The sequence below is a fragment of the Melitaea cinxia genome, chromosome 6 (genome assembly GCF_905220565.1).
Source record: "Melitaea cinxia chromosome 6, ilMelCinx1.1, whole genome shotgun sequence".
NCBI classification, from domain to species: domain Eukaryota; kingdom Metazoa; phylum Arthropoda; class Insecta; order Lepidoptera; family Nymphalidae; genus Melitaea; species Melitaea cinxia.
In genome coordinates, this window is record NC_059399.1 from 12,185,148 (window position 1) to 12,207,180 (window position 22,033).

The following is a 22,033-nucleotide window of genomic DNA, read 5'->3' on the forward strand; positions in this document are numbered from 1 at the left end:
TTTCTAAAATCATCATCTTTTTCGTTACGCTCTTGTCAGAGCGGTCGGGGTCATCACTTCCCAGTCACACGCTAGACGATCCGTCACCATTCTTCCCTGACAGCTGCTTTTCGGGAGCACACATGCAATGGAACGTTGACTGCAGCCTTTACTTGGTCCGTCCATCTCATAGGCGATCTGCCGCGAGGTCTGGTTCCTTCTACTTTTCCTTGGACGACTAGACGTTCGATGGAGACATTGTCGAGTCTAATTACGTCACCAAAGAAAGTGAGAATTCGAGCCTGAACGATTGAAGATAACCGCTGGTTGATGCCGAGTTCTTCCAGAATGGACTTGTTGGTCCGGAATTGATCCGAGGACACTCTCAACATTTTTCTCCAGCACCACATCTCGAGAACGTCTATTTTCTTCTTCTCACTTTCTCGCAGGATCCACGTCATTGAAGCGTAGACGAATATGGAGAATACTAGCGCTCTAACTAGCCGAGTCTTAGTGGTCTTGGTGATTTTATGATTTCTCCATATTTTTTCAGCTTATCCATAGTTGATCTTGATATCCGAGATCTTCTAAAATACTTGTCCATAATAAAAATAACATTTAGTTTTCGGGTGAGGGTAAAAAATAATCACACTTCATTAATATTCAAAGTTTTCTACTAAGAGAAATGAAAATTGGAAATGTTATTTTTCACGTCTAGTGAAATTTTTTACTTCACTTGGATTGACATACTTTTATATTCCTTTAATCTTTAGTAATGTATTAGTAGTACGAAGTAAGGCGAAGCGGTTAAAATTTAACTGTATTTACTCTTTGGAGTCAAACCGTGAACAGATGCAGAGTCAAGTAGGTGGCGACTACCAAAGCGCCGAACTCTAGCGCCTCCATTTATTAGGTGTACATCGACGTTGCTATTTCTATAGAAAGTGCCATTTTGAAATTTTTAAGTAAAAATGTTCCAATATTTTAGTTTTCATATGTATCTATTCAAATAAACATATAATGCTTTTGTATGTAAATATGATTTAATATCAACATCAAAAACTCTTCTCGAAATTTTATTTTTATATTGTATTATTTCGATCATCCCTACTAATATTATAAATGTGAATGTAAGTTTGTTTGTTACACTTTCACGCGAAAACTGCTTAACTGATCACCATGAAACTTTGTACACATATTCTTGGAGGTATTATAAGTAAAATATGATACTTTTTATGATTTTTGTGAGTGTCTCGGCCGGGGCAGCTAAGAGGGCTCTCTTGAATGACATAACCAAACTTTGTAATTTTATTTTATCTGGCAAGTTACCTTCAGCTCTATTGTTACATAATTAACGGTGCTAGACTACGTGTACTACAATACTTATTTATACTACAATACTTATATATTACATGTATATAAATTTGACGCTAAATCTTTCAAGTGACGAAAACCTTGCCAGGCTTCTAATCTTTTAAAATTCTATCAAAATAAAGAGTCGAGTTTTTTGGTTACACGCAATGCCGTCAAAAAACCTTTGTGAAGTTGTGAATTGTAAATACTTATGTATAATATTGAAAATTTACAAATAATAAATTGAAGAAAAAGCCTGACATAATATTTAAATTATTATTAGTTCCTTATCTTAATAAATGGGGGGTTCTAAAAAGTAGCATTTAGCTTAATGTTTATATGAGCTATATTAATTATTTTCTTTAAAATGCTGGATATGATCACAACTTTAAATATAGTTTTAAGCTAAGGTAAGTTAATCATTTAGAATACGCATTATTATTTTCAGATCTCTTGTGATATTTAATCATATCAAAAGAATACTATAAAATAGAAAATAATTATAATTATTGAAATTATTTTAATTTAAATAAAAAATTGCACACACTTAAAGTAACTTGTATATAAATTTTCAATTAGATACATCCACGAATAACATAACGTATACAGACGTCTGTGGTGGCCATTCATTTCTTCAAATCTTATTTAGGAATTGGATGTATAAAAAAACTCCAGTGGAAAAAAATGTTTACATAAGTTACGGGAGTTTGAAAAGCAAAAAAAGAACGAATAACTTTGTGGATTCCGAGTTTCGCTTTGATACTCTTAAAAGTATGAAAATCTTGTTGATTAACTCTTCGGTCTCTTCGCGGGTATTCCTTTTTTTATTTGAGAAAATTGTGATTGTGTGAGCTGCATTCCAAGCGTTATAATTAGTTATTACGAAAGGTATTTGAGCTAATAAAACTTTGATATTTAATTGATTTATCACATTAAACAATTTGGTTAACATAACCTAGCAAATAAATAAATAAACAACAGACATAGTATAAAAAAGGTATTCTTCTTCCACAAATAAATTACACAAAAGTTCCATCAATATAATGGAGATTACAATTTCACAAAACATACGAATATTTGAAATATACGACTTGTTACATTTATATGATTATAATGTACCCATGTATGTACGAATTGCACTCACCGTTTCGGACGCTGTGTAGCGCCCGTTGCTGCACTCAAGTAGTGAAGATTCACTCACCTGGAATGAAGAAAAATATAATTACTTAATATAAAACGTAAAAGCGCTAGGTCCTAATGTTCACTTCCTTTTTTATAATGTTAAAGAAATTTTTAAATTTTTTAAATTCAGGTTTGAGAGATAGTCGATATTATGCGTTTTATATAATTTTAACCCCCGACGCAAAAAGAGGGGTATTATAATTTTGACGTGTCTGTCTGTCTATTATATTTGCAGATATTGGGTATTTTCCCCACTTTTACCCTCAGAGTTTTTTCAGGGCTCAACCAATTATCATTGAACACATTATTTTGCAATGTGCACGTGATGCGCTTCCATTTGAGACCCCACTAGATTATATTTGAAGACATTCGGTTATTCTTCCCCACTTTCACCCCCCACAACTTTTAAACAACTCAACCGATTTTCATCGAACATATAAAAAAACACTCGCTCGTATCTCACCTTTCATACAAAAAGAAAAACTAAATTCAAATCGCTTCATCCGTTCGCGAGCTACGGAGCCACAGACGGACAGATAGACAGACACGTCAAACAACTTATAACACCCCTCTTTTTGCGTCGGGGGTTAAAAAATGAGAATAAACAAAAAATATTCATACTGTATATAAAATGAATTCTTTTTTAAAAAAAAAACGTAGTTGCAAATCATCGCCATAGGTAATTTCGGATTTTTCCTGGTTCAACGTTTTTTTTATAAATCAAATCTAGATTGTGAAATAAGACTAGGTATATCTAACTTGTTGATGACCCGAATTCCGATATAAATAAAAAAGTATAAGTGGTAATTCCATTTTTAATATAACCCGATATTAATAAAAACAAATTGAAACGTTGTTATACGGGCCTCGGTAACTATTATTACTTTGACGTAGTTTATAAGAAACAAAATAATAGACGAAAGAAAAATTAAATAAAACTGGCCAATTCTAGTTTTCTGTATCAAAACTCGACAAATTATTTGATAAGCAACGTAGAATATTAAACTCGTCAGAGCACAAAGCGTTTGTACGGACCTTGTTTTAGCACAATTCATGGGAATGGGAAACCGCAATCCGCGCTTAACTTCATTACGGGAATTGCTAAACGTCCTATTGTTGGTCAAGCCGTGCCCCGTGGTGCACAAGGAATTAGTCGAACAAATAATGCGACTATGACCTGCATTAAATTACATTTAGATACTTGTAATAAACGTTTTTTATTATGTAGCTATTTAGCGTTTAATTATTAAATATTATTTTTTTACTTAATTCATTATAGATATTTGTAGTATTTATTTGTCATAAAATTACACATTTTGACAGTGAATGTATTCTAATCAAAAGCCCAATAATTATTTTAAAATTTTAATGTCTCGAATTAAAAAAAAAAATATTTATATTTCTTTTGTAGGATATTCTTCTTCTACAAATGAAATACTAACGACTGCGCGAAGCAAGCAAAATTACAGACGAAAGCAAGAATTATTACATTACAAAAAACAAATAGTTAATAACAGCCTTGTATATCTCATCATTGTTATTACTGGATTTATACAAAGATAGTAAGATCTATTTTAAAGTATACAAAATTACAATTCTATTTTATTCTCTGACATTGTTACTGGTGAAACTGGTGCATAAGTTGCTCTTAGTTTAAAGGAAAATCATTTTCCGTTAATAGCGCGCGGAGCACAAAGGAGCTTAGCGTTGAATAGATTCAACCCCAATTTGATATAGATTCGCTATCATAGCTTGTCATGCATAGATATGGAAAGAAAACTATATTATCCACCAAAACACAAATAAAAACGCACAATTTTCATGTCTTCTTTCATTAATGTAAAATATGATTACATGTTATATGTAATGAATTTTTTTACCTGTATCTTTTAATGTGACTGTGCTCGGGTTTGTACTATTTTTGTATCATTGTCAACAGATAAACAAATAGAAATACTTCTATGCTATTTTTGGGTGATTTATACGTTACAACCTGTATTGTATTCACATGAACGTAGCGTAAAAATATGAAATACAACGGATATAACAATTGAAATCTGTTAATTTTAGTTGGCGTTTTTTTTATTACGTAGGTACATGGCACTACTTCAGCCTTCTAATACTTTATTTTTGGGAAACTTTATCGCTAAAGTGAGATTACAAGACCGTGATAAATCGAAAGTCGGACTTGCCATCGAAAGTGTCGTCTCGCCACAAGACATGATGAATTTCAACCACAGGAGAGCACACCTATATTGTTAGGTAGATTAAACAAATGACTGAAAAGTATAATCAGCCACTTTACATGGCATTTGTGGACTACAAGAAAGTCTTTGACTATATCACGACCTTTGCTATCATGGATTTTTTGCAAAGATGTCGTATCGAGGTACTGATAAGTATGAACGATGTAACGACGATAGCCGTCTATATCCAAGACCAGCAAATAATACCGATTTACCTTCGTCGCGGGATAAGACGGCGATGTAATGTCGCCAAAACTGTTTACCACTGCGCTCGCGGATGTCTTTAAGACCTTGAATCGGGGATACATCAACTACCCGAAGGAGCTAGGTTAATGCTATACTGCCGAAATGAGTCCGGAGATCTTGGTATTAATTTGGACAAAATGAAAGTTATGTTTAACAGCTAAGTCACACTGAATTGTTCGGATTATGTCTATCTAGGGATACAATTCAACTAGGCCGAAACAACTTAGAGAAGAAAGCCGATTTGGTTGGGCTGGGTGGATTTTCGCAGGCCTCGTCGAGTCTTCAATTCGAAGATTGAAGACAACATTGCGGAATCTTCCAGCAATGTGTCCAGCCTTTTTAACATACCGTGGACTAATAAGTCGTGAAGGGACAGGCTATGATCGGGGTCTCTTTCAAAGATAGAATTAGAAATAAGAATATCCGCGAGAGAAGAAAAGTAACCTACAGATTCCACAGAATTAGCAAGTTGAAGTGGCAGTGGGCTGGTCACCTGTCACAGGACCGAAGGCCGCTAGAGCACACGTGTCCTGGAGTGGAGACGGCATATTGGCAAACGCTGTGTGAGACGTACTTTGGCCCCTTGGACCGAGAATCTACGTAAAATTGCCGGTAGAGACTGGACGAGGATTGCGGAATACCGGTATGTCTGGTGCAAACTTGGGAAGATCTATATCCTATAGCTATGGACTGCGATAGGCTAAACTAACCTATTTTTAATTCTTCAACAACTTTGACGTGCTACAGCAGATTTAGAGTTGTGAAAAACTGACATATTATTGTAGTTTATGTAAGTTAACATGTACCTGTGTATGTCAAAACCTATTAATGAATGAGTCAATTGGTTTTAATAAATATAAAAATCACAATAATATTTTATTAATAAGCGCGTAAGCTGTGCTGTCTATAAATAAATTATGATCCGAGAATGCTTTTTATGAAATTTGTTAATAAAACGAATCCAGCCCCTAGCCCCTAGTAGTAGGAACGTAAAAATGTAATAAATGCTTGCGCTAGTGAAACAGCCGCGTCTGTAAAATTTTATTAAACAATAACTTATACCAGAACCTAATTAAAAGTTTATTAAACGATCGTAAAATTATTAAATTAGGCGATTGAACAGGTTCAAGTACTTAAATCTGACTTTGATTAACATTTATAAATGATAGAAAACAAAGGCTATCAATAAAGCAAAAACCGACAGATAAGCAAAAAACTAAATTGATTAAAGTTCATCAATATCACTTCAGCTTAATACAGTCCACTGCTGGACATAGACCTCCACAAGTTCGCGTCAAAAATGGCATGAACTCATGTGTGCTGCCCATAGTCACCACGCTGGGCAGGCGGGTTGGTGATCGCACAGCTAACTTTGTCGCACCGAATACGTTGCTGCCCGTCTTCGACCTGTGTATTTCAAAGCCAGCAGTTGGATAGTTATCCCGCCATCGGTCGGCTTTATAAGTTCCAGCTTCCGTCATTAAAATTAATATGGTTGAAATCAATAAATTAAAACAACCTTAGTCAACTGTTAATAATATGTTGATAAATACAATATAGGTATGTATATACGAATGAATTCAAAAGTGAAACATTTATTAGCAAAACGTTGACATCGTATGTTCATTATTAGGTAGAACATTAAACACATTGTGTACCTTAATAGGGGCATAACTTCGGTTGCCTGTTTCACTTTGAGTTCACGAAGTTCTGACATCGCATCTTCCTAGCATTGTTTAAAGTTTATTATGTTTCGAACATTGCATGACGTGAGCCGAAGGCGAATTGGTAATGAACTAAACGTAAATGGTACTTTGAAATTACACTCTTTTAATTACTGTAATTAAAATATCATTATTCTTCATCATTACTTTAATATTTCAATACTGCAATTAACTAATGTTATTATTATGGAAGATGGGCCGGGTGCTGGTATGGGATGCAACCTGTTCAGACACGCTGGCCCCTTCCAATCTACATGGAACCAACCGCAGAGCTAGTGCGGCTTGTGAAGCGGCTGAAAAAACTAAAGCATACAAATACAGGGGTCTAGGCTCCGAATATGATTTTGTCCCATTCGGTGTCGAGACCCTTGGTCCGTGGGGTCCTAGCGCTATAAAACTTTTTAAGGAAATAGCAAAAAGGTTATTCGAAGTCACAGGAGACCGAAGAGCTGGCAGCTACTTCGGACAAAAAATTAGTCTAGCTATTCAAAGGGACTCCTTTTAATAATATTTTTAGTTATTATATTATGTATATATATATACTTAAGGTTTTTTTAGTTTAATGTAATTTATCTTATTATAATTTAGTTTAATATCTTGAGCTAGGACATGATATTGTAAGCCCTAAATTACTAATGTTATAGTTGTTTTAAAAGATATCTGCCTAACTCTACCTTTAGTATAGCTACTAAGCTGTATCGCTCACAAAACTAAATTGATCAATCGAACGAAACATAAACTAGAGGTTTTTACGGAGGCTAAAATCATTAACTCGGTGGTTTTACTAATTGCGGTTTCTGTACTGATGTAACAAAACTGAAGTATAATTGTATTTTTGGATACAAGAAAGAGAAGAAAAAGCTATACCTAAACGCAATTATTCTATGTTTTTAGAACTGAATGGCAAAATAATGTGTATTGCTCCGAAATTGAAAAAAAAAAAATATATTGCTCTTTAAATATATAAATTTCCCGTCACTAAAGGAAATTCATTAAAAAACTACTGAATAGGGTTTTTCATTCAAAAAGCAAACACAAGATCAACAATTTGTAAAAGACATTTTAATACCAATTAGATACGTTTATAGAGTTCGAGAAATTGCGCATGTATGACAGCAATGAGACGAGACGGGTGATACGCGTCATATTTTCTTTGCTTATGTAAACATGGTCGTGAAATTAAGAGCGTTAATTAAAACATTTCAGGCTTCGTGTTTATTTAGGTATCGGGAGCAACATCCAGCACTCAAACGTCTCAAAGTTGAGGTATTTTACGTGACTGAAAATATTTAGATCGGACCAAGTTTATACACAAGTTTTCTAAATTGTGGCAGATAAAATATAATTTACGTCCAAAACTAAGTATTTTCTAACAATGTTAAAAGAGAACACAAAAACTGAAGAAACAAAGACAGTGTAACATACACTAAATTAATTTAGTTAGAAAGTAGAGTATTTAATCAAACGAATATCTGAAGCTGCCACATCTTCACTAACTACAAATTACTTTTCGTCTTCAAGTCCACATTCTTGGGATAAATAAAATGTAAGGAAGAGAGGCACTTAAAATGTTTTGGGGTTACTGTCGATGACGCGAATGTTTTTGACTCTTTGATCAAAATACTTCACCGGCCAATTTTCGAATCGTTCACATTTGTTTAGAGTACTTTGATCGCTTCTTAAAAAGTTCTGTAATGACATATGAGGTATTCTCAACATTATGTACGTTCTCTCTGCGGCTAATTTTAATAGATATAATTTGTACTAAAAAACGAGTGTGCTTTAGACCGCACGACTGAAGTATAACTTTTTTAGCAATAGGTCTGCACTGTATCTTAGATATACGAAACGTAACTGGCTATGAGAGAAAGAGAGAAAGAAAATGTGTGCTCGCACCTCTTTCTCTCTTGCTCCGTTCGCTTGCCCGATCACACTTTTCGTAACACTCTCGTCACGCATTCACCAGTTTACTCTCCAAGTCAAGCGTGCGTAAAGAAGTTTTACTTTAGTAAATACATGCTTAAAATAATTGTAATCAAAACAAATACGAGAACGAGTCTTTACGAACGGGTTTTTATTTAGATAATGCTTTTATATTATTTCTGGCAAAGTGAACTATATATTATTACATCTCCATGTAATGTGAAACATTTTTTAAATTGAGCCATAAAGTGAAGTCTTACCGAGCTACCTGGCTAACGTAGGAGGGAATTTAATAAAGTTACGTGTATTTTACCATGAATTTTTCTGCAAAGTATGTTTTGTATTTTTTTAAATTAATACCAGATGAATCAAAGCCATTTTATCCGGCTTACGGAAAATAATAGACTCATACGTTTTGTCTTTTTTATTTAAGTTCTTGAGGGAAATTGAAAAAGCTGAAATGGTTTTCAGTTATTTTAATATTATGTTAATGATATGATTATATTAAAAATACTATTCGAATAGTTCTATAATTTTATTTTACTAGATAATATCAAAAATAACGGACAAAACGTTTGTTACAACAGTTTATATTTTATTTGTTTATATTTTCTTGTTGATTTAACATAAGCCTTTATTTTGACTACGACCTATATTATAATCATAAAATCATATTAAAGAAATTAAATAAGAAAATAAATCATTCAGTTAATACACATGCTACAGTTTTGTACGATGCAATATGTATTTTGTCCAATTGTATATAATAAATGCACAAGTTAGAGAGGATTGATGGATGGATGGATGGTTGCTTGTTACTCTTTCTAACTAGCTAAATAATCCTGCTTTCAAGCCGTGTTCCCTGTGATGAGTAAGGTGACCAGAGCCCTTGTTGGCAACTAAATTGCGACGCTTCTGGTGTAGCAGTCGTTTATAAGCTACGGTAATCACTTAACATCAGGTAAGCCGTACGCCAGTTTGCTGACCTAGTTGTATTAAAAAAAGAAATACTGACTAATGACTAATTAAATATAATATTTTTAGGTTTGCCTAATAATGTTACACATGATTCGCTCGTAAAAAACTTAATCTCATCAATTCAAAACACGTCGATTCTTGATTAACATTTCGACCCATAAAACGAGCGTTGTATCTATTGCGATTTTTTTTAAATGTTGGAATTGTTGGACGGTTTTCCATTGAACCATTTTTTTTCTTATACCAACATACACTATAAATTAACCAACAGAATAGCTTTATGTAATGTACACAACTTGAGGAAAACAATATTATATTCATAATTAACTATAACTTGCAATTTTTCGATATGCTTTCTCCAGAAGTAGTTTGAATAAAGTTTTACTTACAATTATGGTAAGTAAAGTACTACCGACATTTTAGTCTGTTATAATCCTTTTCATACTATTTGTTAATTCATTTACTCTGCTTTTGAATTTTTACCTACACAATCGGAAGACGCTAGCGCCTTTTTTTGCGAACCCTCTAGCGCGGGTGCGCCAGAGGGTTATGTCAGACTCCTACTGACTAAAAAACCACCACGTGTAAGCAGTCGTCCGCCTGGGTAGGGCGAGATGGGGTCGCGCTAGCATTCACCACCTAAGACACTAGCCTACTAGCCTAGGCTAGGACTAGTTCACTCAGGACTAGTTCACTAGCCTAGGCTTGGGCTAGTTCAGATGCTAGTACGTATAGAATAAATACAAAGGTGTTCATTTTATATTTTTGGGATCTGTTAATGTATACATAATTTTTGTTCAATATAGATTTTACTTTTATTTTATTAGTTATCTACATTACAGATCTGTTGCAACTAAGTGAATAGTTTTCGCAAATAACAACTATCTACGAGTATACTCGTATGTATTGCTGTAGAAGGCAGAGAAACTAAATTGTTTTATAGTTTGTCGTTTTCTATTGTCATTGGTTATAAGCGAGCTACACATACATACATATAACCGTATAAACTTTCACGATTCAGCCTGTAATATCCCACTGCTGGGCATAAACCTCTTTCTTCGTGTAGGAAATGTAAATTATTGTGTATTTATAATGTTAGCAGGATGAAAATTTATTCTTTTAGTCAATAACGACTACTAGTTTATTAATATTACTGTTTTATTATAGCGAACAACATTGTTAACGATAGTAATATGGAATATGCCGTTGACAAAAACATTTTGGGTATTACCCTTAAAAAATAAATGTAATCCTGTTTCATTTCTTTTATTATTTAAGATAAAAAGCAAAAAATAAACAAAACGGAACATACGCGAAGATAAAAATAAACAGAAATGTGATTTCAATATTTGTATCATGTATTTGTTCAGCATTGGGACTTTAATACGAAGACGGATTCTAAGCAAACTGATATTCTAGTCGCCGAACACGTAGCAAACACGAAGCAATAAGAGTAAATAATATACATTACTGATATGACGCTGAAGATGTTTTTAAAATCTTTATTGCCCTACTCCAAAAAAGAAAGAAGTGCTCAATTCGAAGGTATTATTTTTAATTTAATCGAGATCTGACAGGTACTCTTTGAGTTATTAGTACTAATACGTATTTAGTTTACTATTTTTTTCGTCGACCTATGTTATATTACTTCGATTGCAAGCAAACACATTGAAACCGTTCAAGAGTTCTTTAAATTATATAATTGAAAGAGAAAATGTAGTGAACAATGTGAGTCTTAAGGAAGTCTAAATGTTTTAAATATTATTATTTCTTCTATTTTAAATACAAAAAGGTGCATAATTTTAACATAATTCCTTTGCCTATTATGAAAAAAAAAAATAGTAGAATTGTAAATATTTCAATCAAATGTTCCGTGTTTTTCAATGTTTGTGTTTAAAAATTGTACGAGTATATCTCTTATTTTCCACGAGGTGGGAATAATGGTGGCGCAGCGAAAAAGGGAACAAAAGATTAATTGAAAATCGATATGGGGACATACCTTTGAGTCTATCAAAATACATTCAGTTTGCTTCGAAATGATAACAGGCAGAATTATAATGTCAGTCATGATTAATGTAGAGTTACGATACACTTTGTTGACTATTCCGGAATGCTGACTTCGCAAATCCGTCTATCAAATGTCTCTTTTGATTGTTTCTAATGACTTTTTAAATACCTATTGACCGAGTTTTAAAACGAACGTTTACCCTTTTATAAAAACAAATATAAAATATAATACATACATTTTATTTTGTAAATCAGTATACAGGAATATTTTTACAACTTGTGTAAGATCAGGCCATTTAATTTAAAGAGAATAAAAAATGCTTAAAGTTAAATCAATAAATTTAAGACCGTGATTTTTTAATTACTCTTAATCCGATACAAAACCACTCAAAAGGATACAATAAAGGTACCGAGGTTTCTACTAAATCAAAACAAACTTTAGACGGGATCCCTTTTACTAACTTTCTAAATAATGGCGAACAATCTTTTTCATTAAAAATCTCCATGAACCTGATTATTAGGGAAGTAAAACGCCTCCGGAGAGTTTGTGAATACCCGATTTTCGGCGAAGATTTTCGCGAGGTCAAACTTGGGAATGTTAACAGATAATTACGACTAAGTTTTAGCTAGCACGAGACATTTAACAGATGCTTTATTCGGGAGAGCGCGGCCGCGAGCGTACAATGAATGCTAATGAGATCTGCGAACATGGAAATATCGGCCTTCGAGCGGAGCGCACTGGGTCCCGTATGGCTTACACAATAACTACATTTGGGCTTTTGGAAAGCACCCGTTAACACATTTGGACTCGTGTCTAAGGTTAATTAGATTAGCTTTTAAGAATACACAACGCTGTTATAGATAAACGTAGATTTTTTTAAAATCTAATCAAACGTGTGAATCGAGTCACGTTAATTGTTTTAATCTTTTTAGAAATATTGGTTAGCGAACAAATCCTGAAGATGTTTTACAAATTTTAGTAAATAGATACTTAAATTACAGTTCATTTTACCCCGCTTCGTTGTAAGATAAATAAAATAAATGAAAATAACAATGTCGCTTCCGTCCACTACAATGACCTATAAACTTACCTAGCTATTATATCTAGTCCTTGTTGATAGTAAAATCCTTTTAGAGAGAAAATACCATATTTTAACTAAAGCAAAAATAGATAAAACAGAATAAAATTAACAGATTATACTTATAAAAATACTTTTAAAAAGTCATCACTTCAGCCTCATACAGTCCACTGCTGGGCATAGGCCTCCAGAAGTTGGCGCCAAAAATGGAGTGAACTCATGTGTTTTTACCCATAGTCACCACGCTGGGCAGGCGGGTTGGAGACCGCAGGGCTGGCATTGTCGCATCGAAGACGTCTTCGGCCTCTGTATTTCAAAACCAGCCACCCCCTCTCTTCCCGTGGGTGTCGTAAGAGGCGACTAAGGGATAACATAATTCCACTACCACCTTGCAACTTAAAAAGTCATTGAGGTATAATCTAAAGAAGCCATTTCGCTTTTTTTGCCTCCTTAATATAATTTTTAAATTGATAATTAGGTACGACGCGTAAATTATAAAATAATTTTGTCTTTCATAGCAAGTATATAAGAACGTAATGGCGTAAAACTTTATATTGCATATTATGCGTAGTTAGCTTAACAAAGGATTAGTTAGAAAGCATCACAGGCTTACTACGAACGCAATTATATTTACTCTGTATTATTAAGCGTATACATATAAGATTTCAATAATTATGTGCCTTTTAGATAACAAGAGTTACAATTCAACGTAAATAACAAATTTCTAAGTATATTAAAAACGTTTTTTATATGTTATTATAATCAGTATAAATGTACTGCTTTATAATAATTGTAAGTGTTCACGCTTTATTTCGAAACAGAATATCATTGATAAATACCAACACATCGCGGTTCGGTGCAGGTCTAGAGAGTTATTAGTTTTACGTAGTGAAATGAGGCAAGTCCATTTCAACAATCTCAGATTCAGAACCGAGGAGATATAAGCAATTTACATGAGTTGTTAGCGCTATGCATCCTTCCGTACGTCACGGCCCAATTAATTTTATACGGAAACGGATATATGAGCAAGGCGCAAATGGGCTCATCACACGTACAATTCACCGTCTATCCACACATAAGTCGTCTTCGAGTGATAATAACAAAAAATAATATCAAAGTGCAGTTTTGTCACGATTTCAGTAAATATAAATTACAATTTTAACAGTAACGTAGTTCTATTGTGACTAAAACAGATTCGAACTTTACTATAATATAATGAAACTTATTCACGCCTCGTATAACAAACATCTATCGATCTAATACTGAATATTTTCAGTATGATTAAAATTAAAACGAAATATAATATAATATATTACATATACATTATGGTATAAGTTTCGTTTGAATTAATTTCAGTGCAACAGTCAAACTAATACAAATAAACAGAGAAGATATGCTTATTAATTCAGCGCAGGCGACGGAAGGGCATGGGGTCGGGCATTAGCTGCATTATGCAAGAGCAATGCGCTCTGCATGCGTAAATGACTGATGGAAGACAATGACGTAACAGGTAACCGATTATAACTTTGTATGAAAATTGCGTACGTTTCGTGGAATCTTTATTAATTCAAACGTAGTGATTCAAAAATATTTGGTGTGGTCAACCGTATGTACAATCTACATTATACAATTATACATGGATATTTTGTACCAGCGAGTTATGCGAGAGTTGTAAATTAAATCTTCTACCACCCTTGTATAAAAATAATGCACTCTACATCTTATTGCTTCTTCTATATAGATCTCCTTTGATTACCTATGTGTATTATGTACATACATGAGATTTCTGTGAAAATATTAAGTTAAAATAAAATAAAAAATTAAATAAAAATATTCCTACTTTTCCATCTACCAAAAAACCACCCAAAGCATCCAAAAACCATCTAAAAATTTTATATTCTGGTTCGCTTATTTTTTTAACGCGTTAATTTTGGGGTCAATGAGACCAATGTCAAATAAATTATAGGCTAAAAAACATTACGTCATGACAATAACGGTAACCAAAAATAACGAATTATGAAAATTGAAATTGTGCTTTCATTAAAGCATACAACACACAAAAGTTTTATGACAACGTCGCTCAAGTCATTAGAGGTGTAGGTCAAGGTTAAATTTATTGGACAGATAGATTTACAAATATATTTTTTTAATAGAAAGTTCTAGTTATTGAGTGTTTATGTTTGTATAATTTTCATTATTCGAATCGAATGTTTATCGTCAGAAGATCGGCTCTACATTACAACTTTTAAAACACGATAAGAGCTGCGAGCACCTGGTCTTCCTCACTCGCCGCTAGTAAATCACTAGTTACTACCGTTGCTTATAGAAACAAATTTTATTTTAGAAAGCAATCTTTAACGCAAAAACGCGTAGAGTGTATAGTACTTGTATTTTGTATGTGTAATGTGTTTTAAAAAGTATTAAAATAACGTAATTATTGTTTATAGTGACTTTTAAAATGTCTCATCACATATTTTTTTACACAATACAAAATATATTTAATTAATTATTATTATTAGTGGTTGCAGAGGATTTTAATTTAACTTTTTTATAATAACATTTTCGATAACATATTAAATTTTTATTACTTTTTAACACCAGTATGATAAACTAATTTAAATTAATTTGAAAACTCTTAAACTGAGTATCACATAATTGATCTCTTAGATATAATTAATCCATTAACAACGTTTGTTTTAACGGTCCTTTAAATAACAAAGTTGCGCATAGTTTAACGTCAATTTCCGTTAAAGGAATTTTATTAAAACCATTAAAATTTAATTTGCTTACTCGCAAAAACTTTTGTCTTTTGCTCTTTTAAAACTTTGAATGGAAATAGTAAGAAAATATTTTCAATGTATGTATGTAGCGCTTCTTTACGATATAATTTGTGGTGCCTAAAAGAAGGCACTGTGCTGTGTAGCTACGGCATTAAAGATTTTAGCCATCCCCTCTTTTCCCGTGGGTGTCGTAAGAGGCGACTAAGGGATAACACAGTTCCACCACCACCTTTAAACTTATAAAGCCGATCGATGGTGGGATAACCATACAAGTGCTGGCTTTGAAATGCACAGGCCGAAGATGGGCAGCAGCGTGTTCAGTGCAACAAAGCCAGCCCTGCAATCACCAACCCGCCTGCCCAGCGTGGTGAGTATGGGCTACACACATAAGTTTACGCCATTTTTGGCGCGAACTTATGGAGGCCTTTGTCCAGCAGTGGAATGCAATAGGCTGAGATGATGATGATGATGATGATGATGATGATGATGAAGAGAAGGCAGAAGACTCTATAAGCGTATTTAGTATGTAATCTAAAGAATTCGCTTTTGTATAGTACTTGTAACTCCTCAGACACTAAATTATTATGTTGTAAAAGACTAAGCTCTGCAAACAATTGTTAAGAAAGCAAAATCTTTTGGTTCTGTCTTTTAAATAGAATTTCTTCAGGCGTATCTTGGGTCCATTGTTATTTCTAACAGTACACCATTAATGTACATTAATGATCTTCCTTATTGCGTGAACAGAACTTTTTGACAACGGTCTCTAAAAGTTAAACGGATGAAGGATGATTACGTTAAACATGCGCAAATATCTACATGAATCATAAACCCGGTGAAGTTCCTAAAACCGTGAAAAACCAGAATAGTTGTATTGAAAATGCACGACATCGAGTGTCAGTCCAGTTTTTCGTAGGTCTGGTTTGGAATAGAGCTACTTTTATTCTACTTCAGCCTGTTGGCGCAGTGGTCGCAAGTTCATACAAACACAGTCATGATAAATGTTTGTATACAGTCTTTACAAATGTTTTTGCAGATATGGGCACATATATGTTTATATTATGTCTTCCTATTTTGAGAGTAAAGCTTTTCTTATAATCATTGATTATTTTTAAGAAGATTTATTTTTAGATAATGAATAAAAAATCATATACTGTTACGCACAATACATATAACAAGCTGAGTTCAAACGCGAAAAAATAAACGTAAACTGCAATGGCGCAGGAAGATAAGTTTGGATTTATATGTTAAACAGTTAAATAATTATTTAAAGCTTTGAATTCTTAGCTCTTATAGCAAATATATCCGTTATGCTTTGTGAGAAAACTCAGCACAGCAAACGCAGTGATTGCTAATAATCATTGCACAATAAGTAAAATTTAGATATTTTTGCAACGTCTCTTATGACACTGAATAATACACTGTTTTCATTGACAAAAAGTGATGATGATGATAATGATTTAAAAATACAGGATAATTGATTCGCGATGATCGAAGCAAATAAATATACACAAGTTTCGTCACAATTTTTTTTTTTTTCGTCTCAATTAAAAATTCTAAAAGCCATTAAACCAATCAATAAATCAATCAATCAATCAATTCAAAATTAAAAAACGGATGGTTATCAGTACGAGCCTTTTCATGAGCTCGCACAAAAAGAAATATCCCAAGCAACACTAAATAATGTTGTTTACTTTAATTACACGAACAAAACGTTTTAAATAGAAGACTGCACAAATATCTAACGTGAATGTTTCTCGTCACTAACGTCAACTCAGTTGTCGACCTTACCCAAGCGACCCGCTTTCCCGTTTCCATTTGCGTGCTAATTTAAAATTAATCAGTTTTGATTATCTAATTACCAAAGTCTACTATAGATAGTCTATAGTAAAGTTTGTTAATTAGTAACGACATAGTGACAAATGTGTATACTAGTAACTTTATATACACTTTGATGAATAAATAAACACGTCACATCTAACGCCCCTAGTATATTTTTTTCTGTATCAGTGGTCCAGAAACACACACAACACTCAAGTAGAGACATCCAGTTGGATGGCCATGTATGGCCACTACAAATGTCCGCCAGCCAGTGCTGTGACTTATGTAATTAATTATACAATACACATACAAGACACCTAGATAACACAGACACTCACACACACACACACACTCACACACACACATACACCTAGATTTTGATTTCGTAAACTTAATGAAAAAATAAATTGGTCTAGATAAGTTTTCATATTTATTAGTTTATTAAAATTGTCAAGTTTGAGATAACACTCGCTTTACGTTTATTTATTTTTTTGATTATTAGTCTAATTTGTAAATTTCTAATGGCATTTGTCCTACTCATTTCAAATGATATTGGTCGTTTTACATACGTTTCACGTCATAGGTTTCTGTGCTTGAGCTGGGTGCTAGCTTCAAGTAGAACTGATATGACAGACTTGCAAATGAAAATATTTTAAGTTTGACTTAAATTGATAAGTCTAATTCAATTATTAAAATCAAAATATATTACTATTTTAAGTACATTATGTCATATTGTAATAGTTTAAAACTTAAGTCTTTCTTCCAAAAATAGCCTTTCATGAACATAAAAATATTAGTAAAAAAATAACGAATAATAATAATTATATTGCAAAACATGTAATAGTAAAATTGTTATTTAAAGAGGGACGATAGGTATAACGACGTCAGCTCATCACAATTGATTCGGGTGCCTCCTGAATATAATAAATCACACAAAGGGAAGCCTTTTATTAACCGTCATTCCCGTACCTTTATTCACGCACGGGATCACTCTTGCAAAATGCAATTTACAATAAATTATCTAGATATTAATAAGTAGGAAGGTTAAGGGTTGAAAATAATGGCAGGACCATTCATCGTCAGATAAATTGCGAGTGGAGACACACTGTATTGAGATTACGTGCTTCAATATCCGGAATGAGCCGTCCCGGTGATTCGTCGGACGATAAATCGCTCGACTGCTCGACAAGCGGATCGAACAACGTAAATTAGTGCGTGAAAAACTTTCAGACACATTTCGTGAGATTATGAACGTTTCCTCGAAAAATTTCAACAGTTATCGTGATGAGAAAATTGGCGTAATTTGCTAACATAATGCGACTAAACGAAATACTTGCAAAAATAATTTTTATTATTTTGTTTATTCTACAACTGTCATATTGATAAGGTTCCTTTCATTTATATATATTAAAAATACAGACATACTGTTTAGACCAACATATTTTATTTATTAACAAACAAATTGAAATTATGACAATGGTTGCTTGATACTGCAAATAAAATAACTTTTAGTACATAGCGTTAATAAATTTCGTACACATAGAGCTCCAAATGTAGCAAGTATCCAAATCATCCCGATCAACTAACCGCGCAAACAATGTTGAGCTGAAGGATCAAATTAACATTCATTCCTCGGTCGATTTAACAGATTAACGCCAATCTCGCTAACGCAGGTATTCGACAAACGCGACCCAACTGCAAAACTAGGGTACAGGCTTTAACAGTTAATCCTTACCAAACTATCATGTCACATAAATTTATTTAAGATAAAAACCTAACACATCTTCACCGCCATCGATAGTCGAGAGGCATATAAAACTTGGACCCTATTATAGTACAACTCGACCGCAGTTAAGATATAACTCTCCCAGAGTTTGAAAACTTAAGCTGTCGGGATCATTACTGACTTGACTGGAGTCTGTACTTGAAGAACGTAAACTGTCCCGCTTTGATCTTTTTGTTAATAATAATAAATTGTAAAAGGAACGATTGACCTTGAGTATCGTCTAGAGATCTTTGTTGATAAGTTACTCATATTTTTTAAGAGTTTTCGATTGTTTATTGTTGTCGTCTTAACAATAAAAAATACACATATATTTTTATTTTGTCTTAGAAATCAAAAAAAAAATATTTTACGTATTATGTATTTATATAAGGTTGCACAAAACTGGGTATATATATTATCTAAGTTTGTAATGTACCCAATGTTAAGATATTTTATTTTATTTTATTGTTTAATTTTTTTTGCTACCTTAACTTTCTTTTATTATTGTCGAGTTTTTTTTTTCAATTAATCTATATTATTATTTTTGTAAATGACATTATTTTGACTTTCGTTAAGTGTGTATATCACCTTATGACGAAATAAATGTTTTCATTTCATTTCATTACGAATATTTTGTTTATATTTTACTACAGCTATTCAGCTGATTTACAGACATGAAATAACTTCTAACCCTTGTGAGGGTTATAATTTCGTTTCTTGTATCACTGTCACAAGTTACCGATTGGATAATAATTTATATCGTATCACGTATACCATAATGTAATTAGAATGGCATATCTATAAACTAATTGATTATAGCATAGCAATGTCGAATATATGGATTTAGGGAATGAACACAGGTTGGGTTTCTAGAGGTTAAAAATTACTTATAGCATAGGGTGTTTAAAGGACTATTAACCAGAGTTCCTTAAGTACAAGACTATTTTTTTGGGGTTTATTACAAATGTAATAATTAATAATAAGTTTGAAACTTTTTGAAACAATACACAATTAGATTAAGGAAACGCTGAATTTATGACATTGTCCGATAGAAAATTTGTCTCTATTACAGATTTAATTTTTAGCCTGAAATCTGAGATACGACGCTGTCTGCATGAATAACGGCGTAAGGTAAACAAGCCGCTCATATTTATGTCACGAGTTACCGCAAGCACGAACAATGAAAAATAGTCTAGTGCCACGATATTATCATTCTAAAGATTTAACACTTCTATACAATAAATAAATTTATATATTAAATACTAAATAATAATTTCTAATTCAAAAAACATAAATTTGTATAAAGGTAAACACTTTAATTTAAGGACATAATCGATTCCTTAAATAACCCATTATGAAGTAAATTTACTGTACGTCACATACTCATGACTATATAAATTATATTATCAATTACATTTTATGTAGCTCACACGTGTGTTACGTGCGACTTAGCACTTTTAAACTTTTAAAAACAAGTAGTTAATTATTAAGATGGTGAAAATTCTGCTATTGTTGAAGTATTTTTAAAGTAAAATTTCACGTATTGTTATTAGTTTTATTAATTTAGGCCACAAAGCGTTCAATACGTTTATTGTACTTATATAAATAAGTATTATCATATATGAGCATTAACTTTTTTTCAAGCTCTATGTGTGTATTTAAATATTAATAACAATTTTACACTGTTTTGTATAAAGCAGTTTGTTGATCGGCATTGTCCATATCACGGACAGGTGTTCTGCGAGCGCAGCGCTCGTAAAACCAACTACACATTAATTTTTTATAGTGCTCCGCACCTATTGTCAACCTCACTTGTTTGTACTGAGGTAGGTTGTAAATATGCGTTAAAATTTAGTTTCATATCAAAAACACATTCAACGATGTGTACAGTTTTGGCTATAGCACCATCGTAACATAAAGTTGTGAAATATTTCCAGTGTAAAATTTTATTGAAATCATTTTATTTCCTCAAAATACTTGCAATGTTCTTATTTATTTTCCTCTTTTCTCGTTTGAAAATAGGAGGTATATAGCAATACAAAGCAGGTAGCAAAAGGTTGTTCGGAAATTAATTAACCCTGTCGTTTACGAAATCATTTAATAGGCTATTAACGAAACCAAAGTGTATTCGCATAATGCCCACGATGGGTCCGTTAAGCACGTCATTTACTATTACCTAAACAAACAATTGGTCGAGCAAGATAAGTAGGCAGTATCGAGAACTGCATTAAAATGTATAAAACATTCGCTATATCACGATTGTTACTGAAAATTTCGATTGCTTTATGCTTGTGTACTAAGTATTTATTCATACTTATGTTTTCTTACATTTACAAAGCGATATAATTAATTGGGCCTTTTTCATTGCGGAATAACACATTAAAATGACATCGATTGATGATTTTATTATATCAATGAAACGTATCGTAAATGAAGATGTGACCTTTTAATGATACCGTTACCTTCCGCGCGATGCGACAACTTCGATCATTAGGGTTACACATACTGCTCGATGTAAACTATATATTATATGATGCAATTGCTCTTCAGTATAAGAAATAAAATAAGTTCGATCTATTTTTACGGGGGTAATATTAACGAAAATGTCCTTATTGTGAGCTACATTAAAAGTAAATTTTGCTAGCTGTTCGCACATCATCTTTTATAGGCGATGGAAGTGTCATTAACTTACACAAAATTTTCCAATTTGAAATTTGGTATTTTGTTCGAAATTATTTAATATTTACGATGTACTTAGTCTATATTAAAGTAACTTATAGCTTAATAAAAGCAAAAGTTGGTTCTTTTTTATTGCTTAGAAAGCACAAACAAAACTAATGGATAAACTATAAAACTTCTGAATTTATTTTAACGATTCTTTTACCATTAGGAGTCTACAATATTTACTTATATATACGCTTACACTGTTTTAATAATTTAGTTTAATTTCATT